Here is a 19,497-nt window from a genome sequence, read left to right as displayed (position 1 = left end):
AATTTTAAATTTAAAATTTAGAGAAAATTTTAAAAGGTTTTAAAAACATCATAACTAAAGATTTTTAGAGTGCTACTACAAGAATATCGGGTTTGACGTGTGCAACATAATCTACATACCAGACACATATCAACGATGTAGATGTTGATAATACGAAGAATGTGACATTGTGTTTTTAAATGTTAAGTTTTAGACTGGGTTCAGTGTGGCAGCAACGTTAAGAGTATACACCTGATGATGGCCGATAGAGGCCGAAACATGTAGTGTAGAAAGAACAAGCTCAAAGACATATAAATATATATTGTTTGCACTTAGGACGGAGGTTGTATCATTTAAACAAAATTTACTCTATTGGTCAGCCACTAACCACACTTCTCTGTCCCAAAGTCACAATATGGTGCGCGAAATCTTCGTTTGAAATTATTGGTCCTTGCTTCTTTAAGACGAGTGGGAACCGTGTGACCGTGAATGGACCACGTTACGTTCATATGTTTGAGAGCTTCTTAGCTCCTGCACTTTCTCGTCTTCCAGTCAAAGGAGAAACGATTTCCCAGCAAGATGGGGCTACGTACCCACCGCACGAGCTTCCCTGGCAATTGTGAATAACCTGTTTCCTAACCATATTATCTCCAGATGTGAGGACATCATATGGCCAGCCAGGATACCTGACCTGTCCACATGTGATTTTATCTCTAGGGATATCTGAAATCTCAAGTTTTCAAAGCTCCAGCACCCCACACAGTTCATGGATTGAAACATCGAATTCTGAAAGAAGTTGATGATTTCCCGTACAGATGCTGTAAACAGTAATGAGCGACTTAAGGAAGAGACTTACCGAGTGCCTACCGCGGAAAAGTGGTCATTGGTCTGGTGTAATTTTTGGAAAATAAACTTCTGTCTTCAGTGAGTAAATTGAGAGGAACCAAATGCTTCTACGATAACACATTATTCAAGTGTGTTAAAACCAAATAAATGCAATGGTTTACTGTTCATTAATTCATTAATAATCTATCAAGACGAGAGGTTCACAGTCTCTTCCAAAACAGTTCCTCCACTTTATGCGATCTAGAGCTTTCTCCTTCAAATGAGAATATATTCTTCCGTACCCCATTTCATCCAGCATCTTCTTACGTCTTCTTCCTCGTTTTCTGGTCACTTCTATCTGCCCCTCTATCTTTCCTTAAAGAACTTCTTTAAAAGGCAGTTACCGCGTAAGATATGACCAAATAAATTAGCCTTCCGTTTTCTTATTTTGTGTAGGATATTCCTCTGCTCACTGACTCTAAATAACACTTCTTCATTTCTCACATAATCGGTCCAACTGATCTTCTCCATCCTTCTCCAACACCACATTTCGAAGCTTTCCAGATGTTTCTTATCTGCTGCCCTAAGTGACCAAGTTTCAGCCCCATACAAAGCCATGCCAAAAATGTAGCATTTCACTAGTTTATTTCTCATATTCACGTCTAATTTGCTGGAAAAGAGATTCTTCTTCTTGCTCAATGCAGTTTCTGCCATGGAAATTCTAGCTTTAACTTAACATGTACACCTTCCGTCATCTGTTAACAAGCTACCCAAATATTTAAAATATTTCACATTCGCCAGTTATTTTTGGTTTATCTTTATTGTTACTGGGGTTGGTTGTCTCAAAATTTTCATTAATTTTGTTTTTTCCACATTCATTTCCATGCCATAGCACCTTCCAATTTCGATTAGCCTATCAATCATACCCTGTACCACAGTTTCTTCATTAGCCATTAACACAAGGTCATCTGCATATTTCACAGTTTGAATAATTTGCCCTCCTAATTTGAAGTCTCCAAGCCCATCCACAGTTTTTGGTAAGGCATTCGCTGTACAAGATGAACAAAATTGGTGATAAACAGCATCGTTGCCTAACTCCCCTTCTAATCTTCACACTTCTTGTCTCCCCTCTGTCCAGTCGTACTCTAACTTTCTGATCCATGTACAGTTTGCTGATCAATCTTCTTTCACGCCAATCGATACCTGTTTCCTTTATGATCTGCATTAATTTGGTCCAGTTTACACGGTCAAATGCCTTCTTCCAGTCTATGAAGCAAACACATAGTTCTTCATCAATCTCCAAAGTTCGTTCTGCTATAATTCTCATCATCCCAATGCATCCATGGTTCCTTTTCCTCTTCTAAATCCATACTGATCTTCTCCAAGTACATCCTCTATTTTCCTTTCAATTCTTCTTTTAAGTAACTTTGCTATTATCTTTTCTGTATGTGCAATAAGGCTTATTTTGCGATGGAAGCTGCATTTTGTAGCTTTTGTCTTTTTCTTTAAGGCATCATTGTCACTTCTGTAAAGTCCTTGGGCCACTCCCCAGTTTTATATATGGTGTTTATTAGTTTTGTCAGTGTTTTCAAACCACCTTCTCCTTGATAGTTTTTCCACCTCATTTTGTAAAATATATTGTCTTTCGCGTCTGTATCTACTTCTTCCGGTTCAACTTCCAAGGTTTCTGGCGGATTAGGTCGATCATATAGTTCAGCAATATACGTAATTTTCCCAAATTTTCAGCGCTTGCCTCTGATCTACTCTTCTATTCCTATGGGAGTCTTTGATGCCAATATTCTGAATCACATGGTTCTCTTTCCATTCTAGTTCTTTTGTCTTCATGTACATCAAATCATAACGTCCTGTCCTTTGAATTTCTATAATATCATTACATATTTTCTCAAGATATTTTTTGGCCCTGTCCGTGACCCTCTTCAATTCATTCCTCAGTCTCCTCTATTTCCTCCTGCCTTCTTGACTGTTTACATTCTTCCATTTCTGTTGCTCCTCCATTTTACTCATCATCTCCTGTGTAACCCATAGTTTTCTTGGTTTCTTCTCAACTTTACCAACCAATTCACAAATGGGTCATTCCATGTGAAATCATCCAGAGAGGTAGCTCACAATTTTTAAAGAAAAAAATCAAAATTTGTACACTTATTTCTACATATTTTCACATCTCAATAAAATGTCAAGGAAATCCTGATCTATATAACTGTTCTCATTACCTATACGTTCCGACGTCTTCGTTGGAAGCGCCTCTTCTTTAACTGCTCTCCTCACCCTCTTCATCTGCTTCTTCTTGATGACGCCACCTACCTTTTCATTTCTTCTTCATTTATTTCTCAGGGTTGATAGGATTAAGTTTCTCAGGGTGAGGTTGTTGAGAACGGTAGAGCTGAGTTCTCTGTCACAACTTAGAAAGGCAGGTAATACACTTTCATGCAACACCACCACACTTGAATTTCAGAGGTATTATTATTTTTCTTGATCAGTTGCGACACTTTTATAAGTACAGTTTTTCAAACACTTGTTCCTGTCGAACTGTTTGCCACATCCTAATTTAGCCCTTCCTGTTTAATATTATTGTTAAACTTGTAACCGATGTTTCACACTTCACAACAGATTACTACTCTTTTATTATTACAGCTTGTTGCTACAAAGTTACTTCTGATCTAGATAGCCCGGTATGTGACTTCACGTCTGGTCCTTTCGAGACCCGATTTCAGACTGTCGCTGACAACTGACGCTTCCCCGGACCTCCAAGTCCTGGATTTCACCAGGGTCCCTGTTCTATCACACACTTAAATTTCCGTGATTTGTCAGTTTAAAATTTAAAGGCGTTCTAATTAGACATTCCTCCAATCACTTTAACTCTTACAAAGGGGTGAAGAAATTCTGTCTTAACGAACTCCTGTCAAAAAAAATGACGAATGTGTAGTGTGGCTTGGGTCGTAAACCCACTACCCTGCTTAAAATATAACATGTAGAAAATGTCAACTAAAGAATTCACAAAAGGTTTATTTAGCTACTTTTTCGCGTAACTTTCTGAAAGACTTCTCAGTGGAGTGTCTTCCTGTCTCTGCTGTAAGCGTGGGAAGACGCTAACTCTTAAATACAAGAATTGATCTAAGTCTCAATACACTTGTTCATGTCTTTACACTCAAACAATTAAATTTCAAATTAATAGCATAAATCATACTTAAACAGGCAGCACGACAGTGGAACGGTTACATATCCGTTCGGTTCTCCCGGTACAGCCGTTTTTATAATGCGAAAAAACGCGTTTTCGGATCAAATGGAGGTTTGCATTATCTTCTGTATCTCGATAACTATTGAAGCTAAATACTTCATAAAGAAACCAATTTGTTCCGCATGATATGGACAACACATGATATTTATTACAAGATTTTACTCAACTCATTTCGTCTAGGTGTAATTAAGCTTGAAACTTAACTATCGATTTTGGGAGAAACGCTATTTCTGACCTTCAGAAACCAATGGGAGGGGGAAAGTATCAGATCTGTGGTTTCTACCCTTTGTTTTCTCCTACATGAAGAATATAATTCTATAGTTTTCAACACCGTACCTATTTTTCGAAATTTTCCAGCAGCTTCCAAACTTTGCTCTGGGCCCTATATCGGCCATTTTAACGTCTCTTATCTCCGATGAGGAAGTTCCGAAAATTTTTAAACTCATAGCAAATAATGCCCTATTCCAGAGTAACGTCGAGTTAAAATTACAACTTTGTTATTTAATTAATAGCGAAGTTTCTATAATGCGAAGAACGCGTTTTCGCCCGAATTGGAGGAANGAGGGACGACCCGGTGTTTTTCTCTTGTATGGGGCACAGTTTTGCACTTTTGGAACCTGCTTTTTAGAATGATTTCATTTCTTGCAACTTCCTCTGTTGGCACAAAAAAGTAAACTATCCCTGAGATATTTTCTGTGCAGAATTTGTACAGTTCTAGCGGGCACATGATTTGATTAAAATGAGTTCTCTGAAGACTGGCTTTCGTTGCTTGCCTCTTCGTGGTGCCGCCAATACCGTCACAGGCATTCTTCCCGTGCGAGGTGGCAAAGAAGTTCCATTCTGCTTCAAGTCCGAAGTCTTCATAGTGATGACATAAATTGGAAAGATTCTTTTTGTTTTTATATTGGCTTCCAGCGCCATCACTGAAATAAATAACTTTCCTGACTGAAGGCACATTTTCTTTTATATCGGCGATATGAAATTTTTGGAACACATAAACTGTGGCTCTATCGTGCTTTACATGATCAATGATTGTCCACAAGCTTTGGCATTTTGTTATAGTGTCCGCCTTGTAGTAATACACAAAAGGGTGAAGTGTAGCATGTTGATTTACCCAATGGAAACTTTGAATCTCTTCTTGAACGAGAAACGAACAATTTTCTGCAAAATCTGAAATATTTAANGTTATTTAATTAATAGCGAAGTTTCTATAATGCGAAGAACGCGTTTTCGCCCGAATTGGAGGAATGCTCCAGATGGACGACTCGGTGTTTTTCTCTTGTGTGGAGCACAATTTTGCACTTTTGAAACATGATTTTTAGAATGATTTCATTTTTTGCAACTTCTTCTTTTGGCACAAAAAAGTAAACCATTGCTGGGATATTTTCTGTGCAGAATATTTACAGTTCTAGCGGGCACATGATTTTGTTAAAATGAGTTCTTTGAAGACTGGCTTTCGCTGCTTGCCTCTTCGTGGTGCTGCCGATACCGTCACAGGCATTCTTCCCGTGCGAGGTGGCAAAGAAGTTCCATTCTGCTTCAAGTCCGAAGTCTTCATAGTGATAACATAAATTGGAAAGATTCTTTTTGTTTTTATATTGGCTTCCAGCGCCATCACTGAAATAAATAACTTTCCTGACTGAAGGCACATTTTCTTTTATATCGGCGATATGAAATTTTTGGAACACATAAACTGTGGCTCTATCGTGCTTTACATGATCAATGATTGTCCACAAGCTTTGGCATTTTGTTATAGTGTCCGCCTTGTAGTAATACACAAAAGGGTGAAGTGTAGCATGTTGATTTACCCAATGGAAACTTTGAATCTCTTCTTGAACGAGAAACGAACAATTTTCTGCAAAATCTGAAATATTTAAGTGCCCACAACTTCACTATTACTTGAATATCAAAGTTGTAATTTTAACTCCAACTTACTCTAGAATAGAGCATTATTTCCTATGAATTTCAAAATTATCGAAACTTCTCCACCGGAGATATGAGATGTTAAAAGTGGCCGAATTGGAGCCCAAGAACAAAGTTTGAAAATTCCTGGAAAATTCTGGAAACTAGGTACTTGGTTCAACCTTCTTGATTATATTCCCCATGTAGGAAACAACAAAGGGTAGAAGCCGCAAATCTGATGCTTTCCCTCTCTNATATTTTCTGTGCAGAATATTTACAGTTCTAGCGGGCACATGATTTTGTTAAAATGAGTTCTTTGAAGACTGGCTTTCGCTGCTTGCCTCTTCGTGGTGCTGCCGATACCGTCACAGGCATTCTTCCCGTGCGAGGTGGCAAAGAAGTTCCATTCTGCTTCAAGTCCGAAGTCTTCATAGTGATAACATAAATTGGAAAGATTCTTTTTGTTTTTATATTGGCTTCCAGCGCCATCACTGAAATAAATAACTTTCCTGACTGAAGGCACATTTTCTTTTATATCGGCGATATGAAATTTTTGGAACACATAAACTGTGGCTCTATCGTGCTTTACATGATCAATGATTGTCCACAAGCTTTGGCATTTTGTTATAGTGTCCGCCTTGTAGTAATACACAAAAGGGTGAAGTGTAGCATGTTGATTTACCCAATGGAAACTTTGAATCTCTTCTTGAACGAGAAACGAACAATTTTCTGCAAAATCTGAAATATTTAAGTGCCCACAACTTCACTATTACTTGAATATCAAAGTTGTAATTTTAACTCCAACTTACTCTAGAATAGAGCATTATTTCCTATGAATTTCAAAATTATCGAAACTTCTCCACCGGAGATATGAGATGTTAAAAGTGGCCGAATTGGAGCCCAAGAACAAAGTTTGAAAATTCCTGGAAAATTCTGGAAACTAGGTACTTGGTTCAACCTTCTTGATTATATTCCCCATGTAGGAAACAACAAAGGGTAGAAGCCGCAAATCTGATGCTTTCCCTCTCTAATTGGTTTTTGAAGGTGAAAAATAGCGTTTTTCCCAAAATCGATAGGTAAGATTCGAGCTTAATTTGACCTAGAGGAATTAAGTTAAGTGAAACCTTGTACAGATATGATTTATAGCCCATATCATGAGGAACAAATTGTTTTCTTATTGGAGTCTCTAGCTTCAATAGTTATCGAGATATGGGAGATAACGCAAACCCCCATTTCAGGCGAAGACGCGTTTTCGCATTATAGAAATTTCGCTATTAATTAAATATCAAAGTTGTAATTTTAAATCGACATTACATTGGAATAGAGCATTATTTGCTAAGAGTTTAAAATTTTTCTGAACTTCCTCACCGGAGATATGAGACGTTAAAAATTGCCAATTTGGGGCCCAGAGCAAAGTATGGAAGCTACTGGAAAAATTTGGAAAACAGATACGGTGTTCAAAACTATGTGATTATATTCTTCATGTAGGAGAAAACGAAGGGTAGAAACCACAGATCTGATACTTTCCCCTCCCATAGTTTCTGAAGGCCAAAAATAGCGTTTCTCCCAAAATCGATAGGTAAGTTACAAGCTTAATTACACCTAGAGAAAATGAGTTGTGTAGAACCTTATAATAATATGATCGGTTGTCCATATCATGAGGAACAAACTGATTTTCATTGGAGTCTCTAGCTTCAATAGTTATCGAGATACAGAAGATAACGCAAACCTCCATTTGAGCCGAAAACGCGGTTTTTCGCATTATAAAAACGGCTTTACCAAGAGAACACAATCACAATTTTTAACGTTTTTTTTATTTGTGGAAATATGTAGAAAATAAATGTACAAATTTTGAATTTTTTTTTAAAAAGGTGAGCGGCCTTTCTGGATGATTTGACATGGAATGACCCTAATAGACGGCACTTCAGCATTTCCGCTTTCACAATCACTTGCTCTCAGTTTCTCTTCTAGGGTCTCCTCTACGCTTTGTCTTTGAGAATATGACTTCTTAAAATTCCATCTAGGTCTGCGCTTTTGGAATCTTATAATTTTCTTCATCCTGGTTCGAAACTTGGCAACCAGTCTGTTGTGGTCAGAGTCAATATCTGACCCAGGCAACATCTTCACATCCTTCACACTGTTTCTGAATCGATGTTTCACAAGGATGTAGTCCAGCTGATGCCTCTTCCAATCCCCAGGTGCCTTCCATGTGTAAATTCTTCTCTTTGGCTTCTTGAACCAAGTGTTGGTAACAATCAGTCCATTTCGTTCACAAAAGTCAATAAGCATTTGACCCCTGTGATTCCGTCTTCCTAGTCCATGTGATCCAAAAATATTCTGATATGGTTCATCTCCAACAATGCTATTCCAGTCTCCCAATATGATGCTGGCTGTTGTCACCTCTGTCATCTTCCTGAAGAATTTCTTCAATTGTGTCATACACTTTTTCCACTTCATCATCTTCATACTCTGATGTTGGCATTTACACTTGCATAATCAGTATATCTACCGGTTCCGCCTATAACTTCAGAGCAATAATTTTGTCACTACAAACAATCTTCTTAACAACTCTCCTCACTACACTTTTATGCACCACTATTGCCACACCTCTTTCGGCCCGTTCACCTCATGAATAATGCACTGTATAATCACCGCATCTTATTTCACCTTCTCCTTTCAACCGTACTTCGCTGACACCTAAAACAGACACTTCATTCTTCTGCATTTCCGTTTTCAAATTCTCCAATTTGACTGCTTGATTCAAGGTCCTTATATTTCATGTTCCAATCTTGTAGCCATGATGTTCCGTTCATAACATTTTTAAAATCGCCCGATTCATTAACGCACCCTGTACAAATATGTGATCGCACCAATGTTAGGAAGACAATGTGTAATGTGTATAGAGAAAAGCACCGCAAAATCTTAAGAAAATTGTAGTTTTGGGCTTTCTGTATCACATATCAGAGGATTTCGAAATTCAATGTCTAAATACCAGAAACACGATGACAACCATGTTCTCCGAGATAAGTCTATGATATATTCCTCAAGCTCCGCACAGCTTCTGAGTATTTCACGTGAACTGCACGTGCGCTTGCTTCTCAGTTGGTCCCTTCCAGTTCATAGCGCCGCCACTTCTGGCAGCGCAGCGCCTCCCCTTGTCCCTCCATTTCCGTGCAGACGTGGCATTCAAAAGATCTTACGGTTAAGCAATGTGAGCAATGATGAGAAACCGCTTATGGAGAGGAAACACTAGCACACAAGTCATTAATATGGAGAGGGAACCCACAGGTATGTAAGTATATAGGGGCCTGTGAACGCATTATCATTTTATTCTATATTTTATCTTGGGAAGATGCTCTGATATATACTTTGAAACCTCTCTTAAACGGACCCTTTGTTAAAGGGAAATTGTCTTAAATGAAAATATTTTCAGGTCCCGTGACTTTGTGGCGAAAAATATGTTTAATATCCTGAATTAAACGTGAGAAACCTAAGCGGAAACGGTAATCAAATTAAACCTTTATACGGAAAACTTCCAGTCTTCCTGGCACCTATACATTATACAGAATTTTGTTCCTCTAATGCATGTAATTTAGTATTTAAAGGTACTGCACTACCTGCACTGAAATTCGAATTAACTGTTTGCTCCTTCCGGAAATTTTACTCAGTATGGTACTAGCAGTTGTCATCATGGCTACAAAGGCAAGATTTGTGCTTGAACTTGACGCAAGAGAAAAGTGATACATGCGAGGAAGTGAGATAATTTGTCTGTTAAGCAAATCTTGAATATGTTTAACGTCGGTAAAACTCAAGTGCATGAGATTCTAAAGAAGAAAACGGAAAAGTTGAAGTGGTGGGAAAATTGTGCTAATGAAAAAATAAAATGATAACGTATGAAAACTGCAAACGAATACTCTAATGATATAGTGTGGGAAGGTTTGTCAGTGTCAGGGCGAAACGTCACCGCGTGTCGGGTCCTATATTGCAGGAATATGCTAAAACTGTGGCTGAAAACCTGGGGAAGACGGAATTCAAGCATCTAAAGGATAGTATTAGAGCCTTCGCAAAAGATATCATATAGCTTTTAATGAACTCTTTGGTGAATCAAGTGATGTACATAGTGGGTACATTGAGGAGTGGATAGCTAAATTGCCATTCTGTCTCTGCTGCTTGAGTTGTGGTAAAATTGTAAAAAGTGAGTACTGCAATTTTTTTCTGTTCAGATATTTTTCGCTCGTGTTAATGATTATAGTGTGCATATATTAATGAGTATGCTGCTTTATTTCGTTTCAAAATACGTGCATATCCTGGTTTAAATACTATAGTATACCGTGATTAAACGGAAACTTGTCTTCTGCGGAAAAATGTAATGCACCCTTGAGATTCCGTTTAAGACATGTTTTACTGTATTTCAACACTTTCTATGCTCTATCCAGTTTGTTGCTGTCGGATGGGATTCTTGTCACACTGTAGCCTGTAGAACAGGTGCTAGCAACGCTCGCGAGATAATCAAATATTTTACAGCACATACTGGGTAACAGTCTTGCAAACACACATGTTACCACGTAAAGGATTGACCGACTTTAGAGGAACGGTGTTTTCTATTCGCACAGTTTGCAGCCCGGGTCGAACACGTGGACGGTAGCACTACACAGTATAATAGGCGACGAAATGGGAACCATTGCTTGGGAATACGTGTATATCCTGGCCACCCTGTTCCTGTGAGTATAAATACTGGGACCTGGCCTTCCAGGTTGGGGGAGTTTCGAATCCGAGGCAGTAACATATGTTCATGAGTCCCGCGGGAATCGAACCTGAGAATGGCTATGCTGGAGGGGACCAGAAGGAATTGTGAACGAGATATCTATCCTACCGTCGGAGAGAATGTATGGAAAGAATTCTGAACAAAATGGTTCAGTTAAAAATATCTGGCCGTGATTCTGAAGGGGATTTTCGCCAAGACGAACTGATTGGCGGTAAACTGCCAGTGTTAAACTAACTCTGACTCTGACCATCTGAATAAGTCACTTGTGGGATATTTGTTAGACGGCAAGGACATGAGTTAGGAAGATTAAGAAATTCCATTGGTAGGAGCCATTACTAGGCAACGATTAATGGCGACAGTAACAGACAAAGAACACTCTTGTGTAATAATGAAGAGTAAATTGCAGTTACAAGCTGTGTGCTAAAATATGCAATAAATCGTGTAAACAATGTAAATGAAAGGAAAGAAGGAATATGAACCGCTCAGGCCAACGCGATTGCCTATCTAAAGGAAATAAAAGAAGAAACAAGAGTCGTCCAAGAAGATGTGAAAGGAGAAGAAAGAGACCGCCAAGAAAAACATTATGGCACATCGCGAAAGGATGATGGCCAAGATGAACTCCCAGGTAGGAGAAGCGAAGGGCTGTCTAGAAAATAAGGAGGCCACGGATTTGAAGGCAAATCCAGAAAAATGAAACACGAGTCGGAACATCGGCAAATCCCAAGTGAAGAGACTGCATCGGAGACTGGCGGAACACAGGAGGAACGATGGAAGGATTAGCAACCCGACTTCTTACGCCGGAACCAATAGAAAAGAGAACCAGGCAGGCAGTAGGGCTGGAGGTCGCAAAGCAAAAAGCCGGGACTTCCAGTAGACAGCGGCACGTGAGGGACTGGACATTGTGGATGGGTCCATACACTTCGAAACAAAAAAACAGACTGCACAGGGAGTAAGAGCCAGAGTAACAGGTCATCGACCACACTCAGAAATTTTAGCACAACCGAGCGGGAAAGAAGGAAGATGGTTATACACCGGAACATATTTACACCTTATAATGGATCAGATTTGGACGAGAGATCTTGAGGGGGGAGCAGCGGGAGCGGTTGGAGAGTAATCAGTCACCGAGGGTACAGAGCTACGGAAAACGAAAACGAGACCGCTCACAGACATCACCATCACATCCGTCAGAAAAGAGGAAATAGCGACTGCTGCACAATGACCGCGACGTAAGCAAACGTACACCAGCCGATACTGAGTAACGGATTTGTGAACAAACTTGTTCCTGTGTAAAAGATTAAAGTACAAGAAAGGTGCGGTTTTTCTATGCAGTCCGAGCCATGATATTTTAAAAAGGACAGTTGAGCCAATAAACCAGTTATATAATATTTGCCAGCCGGCAAGGACGCGAGCACGTACGATGAAGAATCTGCATTGGTAGGAACCGTAATCTGGCAAAGGTAACTCGATACTATAACAGACAGAATACACTGGTGTGTGTTTAACAGGGAACTGTAAACTGTAGATACAAGTGGTGTCTTAAAATGTACAATATATCGAAACATCAATGGAAACCCCATCTGCAGTCACACATGCGTATGACAACTTTGTGATTGAAGTTGTCTATGTATGTATAGGAACATTGTAACTCCTCAGTCTGTCATACTTTGTGGAGTGTGTCAACTGACATTGAAATGTATCGAATCGTAAATAAAATATTTGAATATACTATGCTCATTTGTATCAGATACGGACTCACACTTTCGACCTACAACAAGAAAAGACAAGCCCCTCCCCTCCCCACCTATGTAGTCAAATTCATGTAGCAGATGTATATTTACGTATATGGCAAAAGGTTTACGCATTTATCTTATCTACTCGGGAGGGCCTGAACTCAGGATGCATCAAAGGGGTACAGATTTTTACCAATCTCTCTCTCTCTCTCACTCACTCTCTCTATCGCTGTACAGGCCTTCGGACCACGGGAGCTTGTTCAGATTTTGAATCCCACACAAGGTAGGTAGGACTTCTTTGCCGCTGAATCAGCCCGTAGCAAAAGGCTGCAGCCTACATATGACAATATAACCAAAGAATAAATGCACAGAGACAAAAATGGATCGAGTGGAATTCGAACCCACAGGTTTTAAAAATAAATTAGCATAAAGTAATTAGGAACCCTTTTCCCTTGAACGACATCCCGGGCAAGGTACAAAAAACTGTGAGAGGTAGCACCAATACGAATCAGGTCCTATTTTATTGCAGAATAAAATTAAACAAAAATTATCCACACTCAATAATTATGTCTATCTGAATGAAGAACATTTTGAATTTTCCTGATTCCCCTGTAAAGAATTCACAAAATTAGCTCGCGGTTTATATCTTCCTAGTTCATCAATTTGCAATTACAGTTCCAACAAGCAAAGCCCCTCTGAATCCTTCTGTTTGAATCGTACGAATCAATCGATATGAAAATATGAATTCACTCGTCTTTTCTATAAACATTTGTCTATGGCAGGGATCTCCAAACTTTTTGAACCGCGGGCCACATTAGGTAATTCAGCACTTTCAACGGGCCGGATAAAATGAGATATTAATAACTCTAGGTATATGAGTTTTGTCGAAAGCACAGAATTCCATAAACTAAATACAAAGTACATGAGAATAAATTATCGTATATAAATGACAATAGACAGTAGCAGAAAATGCTCATATTTTCATCACAAATTATAATAAAACCATTAATGTGAATGATGGAACTCTTTTTACATTCATGAAATCTGATTAAATTGAGGTTCAAATTTTAAAAGCTAATCACAAGTAGCGACTTTAAATATTCATAGGATAGATTTGCCCCCTATTTCGACTTGATGTACTTCATCTGGGAAAAAGTTTGTTCACACAGATATGTCGTCCCAAAAATGGAGATAAATTTACAAGCAAATTTCGTCCATGATATATTTGCAGTGTCCGTCTTTTAGTGCACTCAATTTCGCTTGTTATTTCACAACATGTTTCGGCTCTATAGTGCCATCATCAGGTGCTCCATTTACGTTGATCTATTTCATTGCTTGCCATTATGTCATTGTAAAATTTAGAAAGTATTTTAAAATGCCCGTCAATTATAATAAATACTTATATACAAAAACTTGTTAAGATTATTTATCTTATCTGTCCCAATTCTAACACCGCGCTTAGTTCCACCACTATGGGAGTCGTTTCTCTTACTCTCAGTGTATATCGTGTCTCGTGTTGTGTGTTCTCTTTTTGGTTGAGGGTGCAAATTTCTTTAAATTTGGAAATTGCTCAGAGTTCAGAAATTTATAAAATTCTATCGAATTTCCTTCCTTGTATTTGTTTTTAATATGATAATTTTTNTTTCCAAAGCCACTTGGTATCTGATAAAAGTGGTTCGTGATGGTTTTTCTCGGTAAGAAATATATCAATTTCATTCCTGATCTGAAAGAAGCGCGAAATAACCTTCCCACAGCTAAGCCATCCAACTGCAGTATAATACGTCAGGTCAATAAGCTCGGAATCACATTTAACACTACTCATTGGAAAATTAGTTCAATTGGCGCATTTCTGCAGAATCCTTTCGCGGGTCGGATAAAATCATATCGCGGGCCGCAGTTTGGAGACCCTTGGTCTGTGGAATGGGGGGAATCGGAAAAAGTGGACATGCACGAAAGAGTTACAGGTGAACTAATATGGATATACATAAAAATTACACAGGAAAATGTGGGTTGATATACACTGTCGAAACTTCGTAGCAATCTGTGAACACGAATTTGGAATAGAAAATAGTACCTATAACATTTGCAATACTTGTTAAATTTATTTTTCTATTTCCGGGATACGATGTTATGTATAATAGGGAGCAAAAGACAGCCGACCGCGGTTTAAACTGTTCCGTCTCCCAAAGAACATACACTCTTAAATCATTTACAATTGTTCGAATTTAATTTGTACCTAAAGCAAAGGTAAATTTGCCCCTTTAACAGGCCGTGAAGGCCACAGGGATGTGTATGGTCCAGGCTCCCACATTGGCCAGAGGGTCGGCTCAAATTTAGCAGTGAGGTTGTCAGCCTTACGCACCGACTGCCCTTTACCCCCCAAGAAAATAACTGGTATTCATTTCTGTTATAGGCTGAGTCAACTCCACGTCCATAGTTCAGCTGGAAGGATTAGATAAATTGCAAAAAGTCAATAATCTCATCGCGAAATCGAACTCGCGACTTTCCGGTGTTAGAATAGTGCCTCGGTGAACTACCTCGTGCCCCCTAATTTGTTCAAAACATTTATTACCTAACACAATAGAATGTGTTATAATACTGGACATTGAATTAGGTGCTTTTATTTGTCTAAAATTCCACATGTCTTGAAAGGAAATCCGCCTACAGTCCCTTAAACCATTTCCAGTGAATCGAGGGCTCACCTGAGGCTGTAAGTCCCGAGACTCCTGATCCGAAAATGATGTCGAGGGTTCCGGCTTCATGGCCAGTCACTGCACACAACAACCAGACACTGCACTACCCATCAGGGGAACGTTCAGCAGACTGGGTCTGTGTGACGCAAGGAGCACTCATTGGACAATGAGTACAGCTTAGGGACCGGTTCGAGAGCGCGTTCAAAAATCCGGCATGTTTACTTCGTGTTGCTTTTCATTGCAATATTACGAAACGTAATACTGTCTGCAGTCATAGTGCACCTCGAGGATGAATCCGTTCCTGTACTTGCTCAAATAGAACATCCTAAATTAATTATCTTTGATTTGTTTCATTCTGGTCCGTCACACTAACATTTACAAAGACAAAAACAGCACGGTCTAGTGTGACTGTTTAAATTTTATCACTTGATGATAAAGTTTGATGAGTTTTCAAGTGATAGAACTTAAATAGTCACACTAGACGGTGTTGTTTCTGTCTTTGTTATATCTTCTTCGTTCTTAAAGAGGATGAAAATGCGAAAATTCTATTGACATTAAATTTACCCCTTGTAATCAGTGGGAGGTACCACTCAGTCTGTATGACTGAGTCAGGAGGCCGAATAAGAGAAATCTTTAATATAAAACACATCAAATCCTATTAAAGGAATTAAAGCAGTAGCAAAGTCTGAATAACGATTCAATCGCATAATGAAAAGTTAAATGAAGTAGAAAGGAACACTGAACACTACGGTATTCTAAGAATAAAGGAAATTATGAATGGCACAAATTTATTGTCATAGCATAGACAGAATGAACTGTAGGGTGGAGTGAGAGCCCAATGTACATGGGTGATCCTTGCTATCAAGGTCACTCAGCTTTAGAGAGAGAGAGAGAGAGAAACAAACAGAGAAAGAAATGAAAACAAGTGAATCGGGTAGCTGATTTTAACGACCTGAGTAAAACCGAATGAATAAATTACAATGAAGATGCAGTGAAGTGTTGTGAAGGGAAGTGGAAATGAAAAAGGAAAGCATAAATAAATAAATGACAAACAACGGAAGGAGTGGAAGGGAGAGGCGAACAGTATTTGTACAATTAATCATGTATGTGTGTGGTTCGTTCATTTTATTTCATGCATCAGCTAGAAATTAAGACTTTTTAAATAATTACAAATAATAGTAGATTTAAGAGATGTAATTCTAAAACAAGAATAGAAAAGGGGTACAGAATTGATGTTATAAAGTCTGTGTATTGAAGGGCATTATCTTAACAAAGGTAAGAACCGGCAAGCAAGACGATTCTTGGGTTCATTTTATTGCATGACAGAACCAAGATTCGCTTGGGAGAAATGTAACCGTACCATTGCTATGCAACCATCTAAATGTAATTAGCTTTATTAATTGCATTTAGAAATTATAATTGTTCACAATGGGATGCAATGAACAAGTGCAGTGAGACATAGGTCTATACGTGTGTTGGCATGTAAGAGTTAGGCTCTTCCCACACGTGCAGCAGAAAAGGTAGAAACCCCGTCGAAATGTCTTAGAAATTCTTATTTGAAATTGTAACCACAGAGTGTTTTGTGAATTCTCTACTTGACAGGTTGTGGAAGCCATAACTTAAAATAATGAAGTTTTAATAACGCTCACATGAATAATTCGGTTAAGTCTGATATTCATCACGTATCCAATTTGCCTGTTTTCTCCGCATTATTCTTAGCCTCTTATTATATTCACTTCATTCGTTGGTTGCATAATATGGATTTATGTCAGTCAACTTACAATGTTCTGCGACAACAAGATTTAGTATTAATTTGTATACAACGCTTTCTGATATTACTTGCAGTTTTCATTCATATAATGTTCAAATACATTATTTAATATTTCTGTAGCTGTAACTTCCAAAGTATAATCAAACGTGTTTCATTTGACAGGTGTAAATTACACTACAGTCTGGTTCATCTTACTTTCGCACGGTCAAAATTACACGGTTGTTTTTATTGTCATGTGTTGGGGGTTTTTGAGTTACCTATAGACGGGTTTCGGATTGAGTGATTTATAAACACTACCCGCGACTGCAGGCAATTCAGCGCTATCGCTTAAAGAGACACATTACTAACCATTACGCGTAAAAATGGCATATATTCTGTCAATAAATCTGAAGGCAACACGTCAGTGGCTGGGACAAACTTAGCCAACAGTAACAGCAACAATCCCCTTCATGTAAACTGAACTTCTGTTCCTCTGTAGGTCCATGTACAATTTATCATGCAGTCCTTATACCAGGTTATACCCTTGACGTCCATTATGTGGTTAAGGAAAGATCTGGACCAAGTGTCCAAGGAAAGGAGATTATCTTCTAAATCAGAGGCAGCAACAAACGGGATGGGTCTCCTTGAAATATTCGTTGTCTTTGAACACAAATTATTATAACAACCTTTATAATAATAATAATAATAATAATAATGTTTTTTGTCCATATAATTAAAGTATATATAAAATTAAGCCTAGCAATGCAAGATTGGTAAATTCATGTTCTAAATTTTTAAGCTTAAATTTTTGGAATATTTCTAAGAAGGGGGAATTTTTAATTCTTTTAAAACTGGCGGAACACAAATCTTCATGGATTTCTATATTTTTCAAGAGTTGCTTAAATATTTATTCCCAGGAGTCTTAGGATATGTTGTACACTCTCAAACCGCGCCATCCANACCAAAGAATAAATGCAAAACAGACAAAAATGGCTCAAGTGGAATTCGAAACCACAGGTTTTAAAAATAAATGATCATAAAGTAATTAGGAACCCTTTTTCCTTGAACAACATCCCGGGCAAGGTACCCAAAACGGTGAGAGTTAGCACTAATACGAATTTGGTCCACATTCAGTTGCAGAATACAATTAAGCAAAAATTACCCACACTCAATAATTATGTATATCTGAATGCAGAACATTTTGAATTATCCTGATTCCTATGCAAAGAATTCACAAAATTATCTCGCGATTTATATCTTCCTACTTCATCAAACGAAATTACAATCTCAACAAGCAACGCTCCTCTGAATCCATCTGTTTGAAGCGTACGAATCCATCGATATGAAAATATGAATTCCATCGCTTCTCTATAAACATTTGCCTCTGGAATGGGGGGAATTATGCAGGAAAAAGTGGGCACGCACGAAAGAGTTGCAGTTGAACTAATATGGATATACACAAAATATTACACAGGAAAATGTGGGTTGAAATACAATGTCGAAACTTCGTAGCAACCTGTGAACACGAATTTTGAATAGGCAATATATATTTGTAACATTCGCCATTCCTGTTAAATTTATTTTCCTATTTCCGGGATACGATGTTATGTATAATGGGGAGCAAAAGACAGCCGACCGTGGTTTATACTGTTCCGTCTGCCAAAGAACATACACTCTTTATACATTTAAAATTGCTCGAATTTAATTTGTATTTAAAGGAAAGGTAAATTTGCCCGTAAAACAGGCCGTGAGGGCCACGGGAGTGTGTATGGTCGAGGCTCTCACATCTTCTAGAAGATCGGCTCACAGTTAGCAGCAAGGTTGTCAGAATTATGCACCGACCGCCCTTTACCCCCCCAAGAAAATGACTAGTATTAATTTCTTTTATAGGCTGAGTCAAACCCGGGACCATAGTTCAGCAAAAAATGAAAAATGAATGACCTCATCGCGAATCGAACTCCCGACCTTCAGGGTTTTAGCATAGTGCCTCAGCGAACTGCCTCGTGCCCCTTAATCTGCTCAAAACATTTATTACCTTACATAAGAGAATGCGTTACAATACCTGACATTGAATTAGGTGCTTTTATTTGTCTAAAATTCCACATGCCTTAAAAGAAAATCCGCCTACTGTCTCTTAAACTATTTCCACTGAATTGAGGGCTTACCTGAGGCTGAGTCCTGAGACTCCTGATCCGAAAATGATGTCGGGTATCACGGGTTCATGGCCAGTCACTGCACACAACAACCAGACCAACCAGACACTGCTCTACCCATCAGGGGAACGTTCAGCAGACTGGGTCTGTGTGACGCGAGGAGCACTCTATAGTCAATAAGAACAGCTTAGGGACCTGTTCGACAGCGCTTTCAAAAATCCGGCGTGTTTACTTCATGTTACTTTTCATTGCCATGTTACGAAACGTAATACCGTCTGCAGTCATAGTTCAATCTCGAGGATGCATCCGTTCCTATATTTGGTCAAGTAGAACATCCTACATTTATTATCATCTTTAAGAATAAAGATTATCATCTTTATTCTTAAAGATGATGATAATGTGGAAATTCTATTGACATTAAATTTACCTCATATAATCAGGGCG

General features: G+C 38.5%; 1 long non-coding RNA gene across 1 annotated transcript in view; it reads right to left on the bottom strand.

Moving 5' to 3' along the window:
* LOC111868847 overlaps positions 1-19,203 on the bottom strand; it is a 37,082-nt gene extending 17,879 nt beyond the window's left edge. Inside the window, exon 1 of the long non-coding RNA XR_002843574.2 lies at positions 19,066-19,203. This is a non-coding gene — a long non-coding RNA (uncharacterized LOC111868847). The remainder of the gene's footprint in view (positions 1-19,065) is intronic.
* Positions 19,204-19,497: the final 294 nt, after the last annotated feature.

Source organism: Cryptotermes secundus, unplaced genomic scaffold (genome assembly GCF_002891405.2).
Source record: "Cryptotermes secundus unplaced genomic scaffold, Csec_1.0 scaffold412, whole genome shotgun sequence".
Lineage (NCBI taxonomy): Eukaryota > Metazoa > Arthropoda > Insecta > Blattodea > Kalotermitidae > Cryptotermes > Cryptotermes secundus.
This window is presented reverse-complemented; position numbering and strand designations above follow the sequence as displayed.